Here is a 13,082-nt window from a genome sequence, read left to right on the forward strand (position 1 = left end):
ATAAAGTATTCAAAAATAGCTACACCTAGAAGGTTCCATTATTGATTATACATTTGTTTGCAACACCTTAAAGAAAATATGTCAATACTTCATAATGTCTGTAAACTTTTTATATATTTTGGGTTTTCTATGAATTACTTCTTCTGTTCATAAATTTTCTTTTTTTTCCCGCTCAGGCTGGCTACCTCAAAGGGCCTATAAACATGGGATAAGACGCTAAACTTCAAGTATGTCATAACTTGAGATAAATACAACTTGTTGGTTAAGATCACTTTTGTTGGACAAAAGTTCCGTTGACCTTGGATGTAACAATTCAGCCTCGCAAGCAAGACACCCCTCGATCAGCCAGGTAACACTGATGTAATATCAAAATTACATTTATGAGGAGGGATGTTATATAAACACAACACTTGATGAATGCTAATTACATGCTCCACACACAGGGAGTAATAAGCAAGTTCCCAATGGAGGCTTTCCAAACCACTAGGCAAGCACAACTCATACTAATGAGCTTGAACTAATTTGTTGTGATATTGAACAGAGGGTTGTTAATAGCAGGAGCCATCTCTTTCCCCTGAAATAATTATTCTAATCGCTCATTTCAAAGGTGATTAAAATGTTCTCACCTGGCAGTTTTTCTGGGACTTCCTGCACTGGCATATGGTTTGGGACCTGAGTTCAACAGGAATTTGCATGTTTGTTTATTCTCTCAGCAGCCGAAAACCTTTCAGGAGTGAGATCTTATAAACAACTCTCCTTTCGGACAGATGACATGGACTACTCACAAAGGAGGCATCCTTTGCAGCACATGGCATCATCCTAGAGGACCTAGAGCAACGTGATTTGAGTGATGAATCTGGGTAATATCCTGCCATTCCAAAGTTACTTTCACCATCATGGACTTGAATATAGTGTGATGTCTGACAGGAAGAAACACAGCTGTCATCAGAGTAGTATTTTGCTTCAGGGGAAGCCGCCGCCACTGAGAGTGAAAAGAAAGGAGAAGAATTGAAAAGGGATAACAATGCACACTTTCGGTCTCTTCTCTAACAAACATGAAAAGTGACAGATAAAGTTATGTAAAGATGGTCCCCTCTTCTTATTTTTCTAGAGCAACTTTAGTTTGTCAGACACAGCTCCCTTCTTCCCAAATCTGCGCATTCTCATCTGAAACTTGTGGTTAGCCCCAGGACTCTGTCCTGGGCCCCAGTTCATTTTGTCTATGCCTGCCCATGGACAGATAATACATCAAGTATTACTAAAAGTATTTCACTTCAGAGCTTTATTTATATGGCACCAAATCATAATAAAAGTAAGGTCAGGGCATAGAGCAAGTCCAGACTCTTCTTGTTAATTAAAAAATGCTAAAAATACGATAAATTTCCCATCGGCAACGCATCATTTTCTCCTTAGCTAAATATACCCTATAAACTCTACAGGTCACTGGGGATGAGGAATAAACTATTGATCAGCATGTGAAGTGATTGATTGTATCCTATTGTTTTTTTCTACCCCAAATTCGAGAAACAGTGTTAATATAGGAGCCCTACCGTGGCTCGTATGAAGATATAGGTGGTAACACTCACAGTCATCCTGTCTTCACTCTTGTTTCTCCCATTTTGCCTGCAGTGAGACATTCATCTTTGGGAGTTTGTTATCTGACAGCTGCAAAACCTCATACACTATGGCTCATGTGACACAATCTAGAGGTACCTGCCACTATCATAGAGCTGCTGCGGCCCATAATCACTGGGTGCCAGATATAAGTCTTCTGGTCTTGCTCTTTGCTCCAAGTCAAAGTAGTAATAGTAATAGAGATTGTGTTTTTAAAGTTACAGTTCTTAACCTCAGATTGAGGGACACTATGGACAACTATGTGAATACAATTACCATAGTTTTGTTTTATTACTTTTTTCCACAATTCTCATGTCTGTATATATTTATATTTTGTTGTTGTAGTGTTTGCTTTAGACTATAAATCCTTGTACTTTGAAGTCTCATGCACAGGAGGAAACAGGCTGTTATGTCCTCACATGACCACTGGGTGCTGCTGTTGCACTTCCAACAGCTGGCTTCACCTTCAGATGAGGCCGATAGTGATGAGACACAATTCCACTTATGTAAAGCCTGGTTATTTCATTTGTTTGTGCGCCACCATACAAAGAAATTTCTCACAATTACAATGCATTCATTTATATTCTTATGTCAGCATCAGCATTCCCCTACATAGGAAATAATACATTTCCTCTGCTAAGTTGTATGATTGATTATGGTTCACTTGTGCAGCTGATGAACATTTGTCTTGTTTTTATGGCTTTTAAGTGCCACAAGCTCTCCACGCTGGTGTTATGGATATCTCTGTCCTCGATAAGACTCACGATGTTTAATTAGAGTAGAGGGGAAAAAGACCTTCGCAAATGCTCACCCAAATCATTTTCTATAAATGGAACAACCCCCCACCCTCCCGCCCCCAACAAGCAAACACTGTAAACACTGGGGACCGCTGCAAAGTCATTTTGCAATATCATTTAAGCTTTATCTAAATGCTGTGTTGGCTTACGCTGAATTTCCTAGACAGACTAAATACATCACCTGAAAATCCCGGAGGCCAATTAGTATTAGTCTGAGCAACCGCCTCTGTAGTGGAGTCACACAGTGTGAATCAAAGAGCTCCACCTGAAAGGCTGGCTTAAATCCTATATGACTCTGTAAAGACTGGAGCAATGGGACTATTATAGCCGGGGCATGTTCAAAGCCCAGGTAGAAATTAATGCATTATTGGCCTTCAGTCTGTTCTCACTTCAGGAGCTGATTTGAATCTGATTATTTTTTGGAGCATGAGTAGGTGTAGGGGACAAGAAACCCGCCTGGATTAGCCTCTGACACGTCTCAGCTGCCCTCAACTTCCATTTCTTTCTACCATGAAATTTACTTTTATTAAAAAAGGTAAATGTCTTGAGGCCATAAAACACATTCCTGATGTCACAGGTGGTGAAAATATGTTTTACTCAGAAAGCTACACTGCACAAATCACTTTGACAAGTTTATCCCCATCACAGATTATGGAGACATTTCATGTTGCTTTTGTGTGTGTGTGTGTGCGTGTGTGTGTGTGTGTGTGTGAGTGTGTGAGACTGTGTGTGTGTGTGTGTGTGTGTGTGTGTGTGTGTGTGTGTGTGTGTGTGTGTGTGTTTGTGAGTGTTGAGTATGAGTGTGTAGCATTAAAGGCTCTGTTTAGTTGAAGAATGGAGACATTATTTCACACAGCTACAAATGTTAAACGTGAAACTGTAATGTTCAGGTCCTGTATCAATTTGACGTATAACTACAGATGAATGACTAAATCACACTCAACAGCCTGTGAATTCTAATTTAAATTCATTCAATTCCCCATCATAAATCCATGAAGTTTTTACCGGACCTGTAGTCTCTTTACAGACACTCAAATGTATTGCATGTTCCAGGATAGGGTTCACTGGCCAATCACAACAAAGATTCACCCCGACAAGAGCAATGGAATTAAATAACATATTCCCCAATGTTCTATGTTAAAGAACTGACACTGAGTTCACTGCTTCAGCTATGTAATAAGCAAATTACTTTATATTTTTGTTGTAGTAACTTCCATTTCTAAAAGGCAGCAAACAACCTTTAGTTTTTTCCCAATTCTTCTGCTCAGCATGGCCTGCGAGTTGCCTCCCCCTTGCTTTATAATGAAGAGAGCAACAACGGTCGAATATGCTGACAGGTCAACAGGGCATGCAGTCCAGAGGTGCAGTTAAAAAAAAGGTTGCTCACTAAGTACAACACATAACACAGTGAATATTTTACTTTATCCTATTTTTGTTACATTTTCAAATTATAGGAACAGTGAAAGCACACTACCGACAAACCTGTTTGGGAAGTAGCTTTTCCCCTTGACCATCATAGATACTCAAAACAATATAACGATAGAATTGGCGCAAAATCTTAAAGCTGCAACCAATCAATATTTGTAGGTTGAATTTTTTGTCTTATGTCAAATTTGCAAATATGTTGCCCGTGATCAAACAAAATATATATCACTTACTCGGAGGTTCAACTGAGTTCTATTGTTTCATCTAATTGTTTTTGGTTGAATGGCCCACAACTGAACTATTTTGGTTCAGTCTAACCACTCACTAGCTTTGGAGAACAAAAAACTGTATGCCATCTGCTCAGCACCAAGTGGCAGAGGAAGTTAGCTTCCAGCTGTTAAACAGTGTTAGGGGCTAAAGATTTTACCACTTTAAAATCTGTCGCTTTTTCAAATATGATTTCATACACCTTCAACTTTATTAGATTTGCTTGAGCAAATATATGTTTTTTTCTCAAACGTGGACGGAGTCCAAACAAGAGCTAATACGGAACATTGGGTAAACTTGAATTTGTCTGGTAGCTAGAATAATGACTCATACAAGTGAATGCTAGTAATTGACAACACTTAACAACACTTTTGCTCTAATAACCTCACCTCCCTTAAATGTAGCTGTGTTGTTCACTTTCCTAGTGTTTTGATATCTATATATTAGAAACAGTCCAGAGAGGTTTTGACAATCTGACCATTATGGTAGATGCACTTAACATATCTGAATCTTTCTGGAAACAAACATTTGAACTCGTTGAGTATAACCAGCGTCCAACAATTCTTCCCTGAAAAAAACTTTTGTTTCCTGTTATAATTTTTTTTCTCTTTTTGCATTCAGACCAGTACATAGCCCAGTGCATGTAGCCATATATATATCCAGGGGAATCAATCATATTCAAGCAAATTGCAAAACTGTATGATATTATCAAAAGTCATAGATTAGCTTTCTCAAAGAGCTCCCATGGGATCCATCTGCAGGAAACACTACATTTCATCCGGAGCCACTGGCTTGACAGGCCAGTCTGCGGATATGTTTTGGCTTTGGAGTATATGATTATGGAAAGCAATCACTGGTACACAGTGGTTCGAAGCTGAAGTGGTTTTACACTCATTTAAAAGCTTGGTGTTTTTATTGGAAACACGAGAGGTTATCACAGGGCTCATATAGCTTGTGACATCATCTCAAGGAATGTCTGGCAGCCAAGTCTCGACACGAAATCATGACTGCTCCCACAGAGCTCCAGATAAAGACTCATTTATCAAACCTATTTTACCTGGCTGTGTCCTTGACAGTGAATCCAAAAGGCCCAGATGAAAGATAAGAATACCTTTTTTACAGCTGCTTTCCACATTAGAGACATGTTACTACAATCTGTTATACCTGGCATCTTGTCCTTTGGTACTCTGACCACTCATCCAGTCAAGAGTCTCTGTCTGTGATAAACACAAAGCGTCATGCCACAGAAACGACCAGTGCAGCAGCACATCAGGGTTGTGCATCAGAAGGCCTAGAGGAGTTGGATAAGGTAATGTCCGTACCCTTGAGCAGGCGGACAGTATCAAGGCGGGGAACAGTGTGTGGCGGTCTGCAGAGGGGGGTCAGACGGGGATCAAGGTCGTCCTTGTTATTTGGGATTATTCCTCCTGGTATCTGCAGGACTGCTTTTGGCGGTGATAAGAAACAGCAAAGAAAAGTAAGACACAGTTTTAGAGCCGCTTGCTCTCAACTCAGGTGCCCCATGAGAAATTGTTACAGTGCAAGGAACTAATTTCTTTTTCGGTGCCAGTGGGTCAGACGTACAATTTCTCAAGGATTTAGGCGGATTATGGCCGCCCTTTAGCACCATCCCTCTGCCTGACCACAGACTTTCAACGCCGACATCTATCTACAAGTACAGGAAGTTCACCATGCAGAGGTGACACTGATACCTGGCCTATGCTTGGTATCCAGGCATCAGTAAGAAAGAGTCGAGTTGATTAAATGTTGACTGAGAGACACAACAACATAAAGAAATAAGGTAAAGGCAGGGTTAAGGTCCACTTTAACTGATTTTACACATCCTGTGCTGAGTGATATGTGCTCTGTGGATTACCTTGTAATATTTTAGTTGTAGGTTGTTATTGTTTGTCATCGTGAAGGTGTTCTTGCAGATTTGGGTCCAGAATTCAGTATGGTCAGTAAGTGATAAGTCTCTTTGCCATGATTTGATTGTGATGGAAGCTGTTTGCTCAGCTATGGATATTAATTTATATAATTTTGAAAGACCTTTCCTTGGGTTGGAGATTTTTTTGATTTTCTCTACCAGTGAGGATGGGAGTAAATTATTGTTTGATATCTTGATTTTAGACTTTTAGACTTTTAGACTTTTAGACTTTTAGACTTAAATTGGAGTGGAGATATTCTTTTCCAATATTGTACTTCTGGCTGTCAAAAGTTGTTGAGCAGAAAATCTGGATTGTGCCGTATTGGAATGTATTTACAGGGTTTTATTGTGGATTATTTATTTTTTTTCTTGTCAATCATGAAGTGTCAATTCTAAATCTAAACATTTCTATTCTAGGATGTACTGTCATACTGTTATGTTAAAGAAACAACTTTTCCTTCGACCTGTCATAGTCATTATGCGATACCCTGCTCTATAAATGCGAAAGTCTCTGAACAGTGTTGACACCACTGATGTCTGACCATGTGTGGGACTTTTTCAGTTCCCAGAACAGCAACGACGCCGTGCATGATGTGTGTGGGAGTGTGAGGTCCCTTGGCAACACCACAAACCTTGTTAAGCATCTGAGATTTAATCACAATACAGAATATAATGAAGTTATGCAACAGCGGCCTGAAGAGGAGGAGAAGAAAGGTGTGAGACAGACTTCACTTCGCTGAGGCATTACACAGAACAGAGAGAGACAGAGTGGAGCTACTGGCCACGTTTATCACTGACCATGGGAAAGTGATTCCTGTCTGTCTAAACTCCAGATTGTGGGTTGATGTTCAATTCAATGGTAGTTCCCTGTATTCATAAAACCGCAGAATCTCATTCAGTCAAATTTATATAACCAAGCTAAAGAAATAAATATGGTTATGAAGCAAGAATGAAAACAAAAAAATAAACAGCTATAAAGATCATGGCTGCAACTTTTGAGTGCATCATGAAATGAGATTTGTGTTCCTGGGATCACCTCACATCAATTCAATAAAATAGTCCTCAGTTGTATTATTATTTTCAAAGCCCAGGATTCTGAAATGGCTGTTTTATTGCCAATACTCTCTGTGTGCCGGTGAGAGTACTGACTGGAATAATCATTCTCATGCATCTCACTGCACTCTCTCTTTCCAAATCCAGTTTAAAATGCTTTTATCACCCACAAGGTTCTGAATCATCTTTCATCGTGGTTTGTAACTGAGCTCCTGACACCCTGCTGTCCAAACAGGCCCCTCAGCTCTGCTGGTCCGGGTTTTCTAACTAATCCAGAGTCCAGTTTAGAAACAAAGGGTGGTCCAGCCTTTGCGGTACAGGCTCCTCAGCTCTAGATCTGTTTCCATGTTGAAATCTTGTCTTAAAACTTGCTTTTATAGAATGACTTTCCCTAACAGCTGACAGACTGCTCTTCTCTGGCCTTGAGCTATTTTCTTTCATTGAGAGTTTTTATCTTTTATTTTGTCTCTGTGAGAGATTTGTACAGTGCTGTGTTTAGGTGAAAGCGACCTTCCAGACTTCTTTTTCTTCTTCTCCTCCACCGTGGAGGAAAAAAAAGCCTCAGACAAAAAGCCCCTTTCACACTAGACAAAACACCAACACCCACTAACATCTGGCTTTTGTTTTCGTGGGAAAAATCCGCTTTTTACCTGCTTTGCAGCGAGCTGGATTGTTTTTTGTTGGTTCTCTTGTACAAAAGGTAACTTTATTCAGTTGTGCTCCTGGTTGTGCAATTAGGGTTCATCATTCACTTCACAACACTTACGGATTGTAAGGGCTGCACTTTACTGAAAACACAAAGAGAGGGGGAGTGGATGTGGCTCCTGAAGAGAGTCTGTGTTTGTCCCATATGTTGGTGCTGTATTGACAGTGAATACCGTATGACCCTTAGTCAGCTAAATAGAATCAGTCTTAACAGTGATTTATTTACGACGATATTAAGGTGATTTGGACTAATTATCGGAACTGAGATATTCCAACATACTCTATTTGTGTCCGCCCAAGGGGGATTTCGAATCCTTGAAACTAGTTTGCCGACTACTTTCCATGAAACTGAGACTCATCTCCATATTTCTGACTAGGTAACATTATGGAAATCATTTGGATTGTCACATTATATACAAAACGGAATATGGCGCTGTGATATTGTTGCACAAGCACAGATACACAGAGCCGTTGTTTGAAGAGCGGACACATTGTTAAAATACGGTGTGAAATGGGGTCGCCTCCTTCGGGAGACACGATGGAACAGCCGTGGTGCAGTCATCCAGTTTGGTGCTGCCCTGCTGCAATGAAGCCTTTAGCAAAAGCAGCTGGCTTGAGGCAGTTTTGCAGCCTCAGAGGGATGGTGAAGTTGCACGTGTGTTAATTAATTGGTGGTCTGGATATGCTTCACTGGTACACATCTTTCACATAGTTTGCACCTTAGGCTCACCTTTGGTATGTAAGTAAAACCCATACTATTCCCAAATAGGAGATGTTTTCTTTGCCCCTAACTCCTCCATTTAAACATTTCATTGCCTTGCTGTGATGTAACTCCCCCCACCCCTTGAAGATTGTCCTCTAATGCCTTGTGCTTCACTGAGTAGTTTGGGTTTGCTATATGGTGGTGCAGACCAAGACAAAACATCAACGCCCTTACAAAACATACAATACAAACAAAAGCCAGACTGTACAGAGATAGAGCATTACAGCCTATGCTAATCAATCCTTCAGTGAAAGTAAAGCATATGGCGAGGAATAGCCAAAATGGTATCATGCAATATTTGGGGTGTGATTCGGGAAAGTTAAGGTGCCTATTAATGCGTCAGGTTCAATCTGTAGATCATTCATTTTAGAATACCATTTAAAAAAATCCTGCCAGAAGGGGACAGATGTAAATCTTCTAAATCATTTGAAGATTTACATCTGCCACATATATCAGATACATTAGGATACATTATATTAATTTTTATATTTGTATTCAATTTTTCTTCTCTTTGGACTTTTAACCATAATCAAGGAGGCTATCGCGTTTATATAGTTGTGTCACCTCCTTATTGCGGGGTTGGTTACTTCGGAGAGAACTCTTACAAAGAATGACTGCCCCCTGGTGATCAATTTGTCTATCAGTGATCTCCAGTTCAGCAATTTACTGATGGATGATCAAGTCGAGCTGCATTTATCATTTCACTCAAAACATAATTGAAAAAGTACTTTTCTTATTTTCAAAGATATGCTATTCTGGCTAAGAACAGTCCGTTTATGCGTTACAACACCTCCAAAAATAACAATTACCATCCAATTTGCTGACATGCGTTCAAATGAGATGTGGGCTCACACTGCAGAGCCATCAGAGTGACGGAGGGTCTGGAGTATTTCCACAGCTCTATGGCCCAGCATTTATCTCCACACGGCTCCTTTTCAGCTGAGGAGACTTGTGGCAGCTGCTTATTTTGCCCCTACCTTGGCATGGCTGATGAACTGTGACAGCTGATGTCTGAACAACCAGTCAAAGAAACTGCCTGTAATGAGGAGTCTGCTGCTTGAGAGACAGATGCCATCATATTTCAGATAAAGTTATTCCCTTTGCACTGCCGAGGCCGGGCAGGCTCAACATGCCGGTGGCTGTCACGTGGTCGGGTTATTTCTGTTTGTGTGTGTGTGTGCATGTGTACGAGTCTTTTTTCCGGGAGGCGTAGGGGTGTGGGTGTGTGAAAATGTGGCTCTACACATATAATTTCATCGAAAATGCAAAATCTGGCCTCCACTCGGGCTTTGCTTGCCAGCTGCGTGTGGATGGAAGAAGCCAAAGTGAGATTCAAAGCCAGATTGGGCATTTTCAGACAACATTATGAATATATCTTGGCTGGATCTGTACTGGGAGTACTAATTGAAAAGCTGCATTTCCCTCTGGTTTAAAGGTGAGTCAGTGGTGTTAACGGTCATATGACTAATATTTTAAATTAGTCATTAATGTATTCAGCTGATTAACACTTACTAATAAACATCTTTACTGCTGTTGCAGACTCTCTCTGTTCTAATGCCAGGTTTCCAACATAGCTATTAGTTATCACACTTCTATATAATTGGGAACTCGTGAAAGCAAGATTGATATTACAAATCATCAGTCTTTAAAACTCTGAGCCTCCAGTTTGTCACCCAGGCTCTGTGTCAAATTGTGCTCCAATCAAGCCAAGATTGATGTTTGCAAAATTTTTGCAATATTTCAATAAGTATTCTTTAACGTGACGCTATATTTTTTTAAGTCTCAGTGCTGGAAAACATGGTGAGTCATCATGACAGCGGAGCAATCTGTCACTCATATGTCAAACAAGTGACCTGGATGACCTCAAGCTTCACCAGTGAGCAACTATAGAAACATGTTCTATACAGTGTGGACCTCGTTTCTTCCTGGATGTGAGGTAAAAAAAAGTCTAGAATCAGGTGTTGTTATAGCATGTTGGGAATGAAGTGAATGCTCATGCTCTGATACTGTCTCATCTGAAGCAGAGTCATATCACTAATGAGAGACACTGGTGTGACAACATATACTATGTTTTGTCAAAGCTCATGATATGCATGATCAAATGTACCCTAAAGAACACTGTATGTTGTAATATGCCCTTTTCTGATAATATTTTGACATTATTCTCAATATTGTGCTTTTATTTCTCCTGTTTTTTCTATACATTTAGTCTCAACTGCAGTTTTGCAAAGTAAGAACATTAAATCAAGTAATGTGCTTAAAGAGACGGTTGGTAATTTTTTTTTTTTTTTTTTTTATCTCATTTGTTGAAATCCTCTTCATGTCCCGAGAGCCATCAATTAATAAAGTTGTTGTAAAAAAGCTGGTTTATTCGGTCTGAATGAAATGAATGGTTGGCAAACCTGTCCGTCACTCACTGACCTGCATGCATGCATCCTGCCCGTGCGCACACTGCATTTCTAGCATTTTTAGCCTGCTGTTGCAGCTTTTCCAGTAATTGTAGACCCTAGCTTTGAGGACAAGTTGACGGTACTTGAATATTTCCATTTTATGCAGCTTCGAACATTTACTCCTGTTGACCGTTTTTAAGTTCATATTACTGTAAGTCTGTGCTCGGAACATAAGTAAACTTCCAAATGCAGGACTTCTAATTAAGTATTAAGAATTAAATTGATGTACTCTTCTTCCATCACTACTTAAGTTTCCCAAACAGACAATCAACTAGTACACCAAACTCTCGCACTAACCCCTAACCCTACCCCACTGTTTTGTAGAAAATAATTAGAATATATTGTTAATTAATGGAATTCGTGAGTTAAGGGAAATACTGCACTCACAGCTCTTGGTGAAGGTTAGAGAAAGACTGTTCTGGTTTAATAGAAAGAGAAAAGGTTCACAGTGACTTCAGACACAACACATTTAAATGTAAACACATTCATGGTCTTTCCCTGACTTTAGCCAAAGTGGTTTTGCTGCCCAAAACACACACTGTGCTCTGGACATGAACCCCGGCCAAATGTCTGACAGTCATTCGCTTTATACGCCCATCATACACCCCAACCACCTCCTGGCCACTCTGCTCTCCAATGTGAAGTTTATTCATTCAAACTGGTCTGTGTGTTTCTGTGTTCATGCTGAGAAAGGTTGTCATTACCTTTTTCTAATTTTCACATAAATCACATTGTATTCTCCGGGTATGTGAAATGTGGTATATAAAGAGACACTGAGAATGAAATCCTGTAGCTCCGAGCCACAAACATGTTTAACATTTAAACCACTGCTGTCCCTCCTGGCAACCAGAGCAGTTTGTTTTAAAACCACCTTTCCCACCAGTGGAAGGAGTCAAAAGTGCGTGTACATGTGTGTGTCTGTTTGTGTGTGTGTGTATGTGTGTGTGTGTGTGTGTGTGTGTGTGTGTGTGTGTGTGCGTGTGCGTGTGTGTTTGTGTGTGTGTGTGTGTGTGTGTGTGTGTGATGGAGTCACCTCTTCTTGTGTGGTAGGTGAGCTGAAATGTTGCGTCAGGTCCACTTACAGGCAAAGTTGTAGTGACGTTTGAAATTAATAAAGGAAATTGAGATTCATTTATACACGCCTGCCTCTGCAGGCACATCAGCAAATCTGTCAAGCAGAGGTCACATACTGTATATCCATGTTTCCTGCAGCGGAGGCTCCATGCCAAGGAGAAAATAACTCGTGTTTTTCAGCTCCAAAGGATGTTGTCTTCTCTGTGACCTGCAGCAGGCATCTATTCCTATGTCAAAGCAATAGATCAGCACTTTTAACTGAACTAGTCGGGGTCTGCTTCTGTGGAGTTTAGTGACAGATCTAATATAGCACAACCAGACATACTGCAGAAACATCAATGTGATCGTCAATCAGGCATCGCTTTGTCATGCACACCTAAAATACTTGTTTTCACAGAATTCCCTGTTGAGATGTATTTCATTAAATCTGAATCAACCAGACTGTTTTCTGTGATGTGATGCTGGTCAAAGCACTAACTTCCTCTTTCTCATTCAAATTAGATTCACAGGATGTTGTGTCCTCTGTGTTCGGCTCATACGTTAGTTTCCTTTATGATTCTGTGTAAGCTCATTTTACATGTGAGGAGTCGCCTCCTGTCCAGCCTTGTACTGGGTTGTGACACCTATTATAACCTATATCATAAAATAAAACATTTGCACATTTATCCATTGTTTTTATTGTGTTCTTCTTATCATCAATATAATATATTGTATACTGTAGCTTTATTCAATGCTTTTTCTTTGTTGTTGACGTCTTCATAGAGTAAGCTCATTCCTCTTTAGTCCAAAATTATAAAAAATATATATATATATTAACTGTATATCATTTAAATACATTTTTATACATCAAATACAGAGGTGGAGTTAGGATATGGTTAGTGTAACGGCCCCCCCGCTTCTCCATACAAACTTCTGAGTCTCTTGACTGATGTACACGGCTCTTTATTTTTGTATCTGGCCTGCCGTAGTAGCACCGTAAAACTGCAATGACAGTTTACAAGTAACAA

Source organism: Limanda limanda, chromosome 18 (assembly GCF_963576545.1).
Source record: "Limanda limanda chromosome 18, fLimLim1.1, whole genome shotgun sequence".
Lineage (NCBI taxonomy): Eukaryota > Metazoa > Chordata > Actinopteri > Pleuronectiformes > Pleuronectidae > Limanda > Limanda limanda.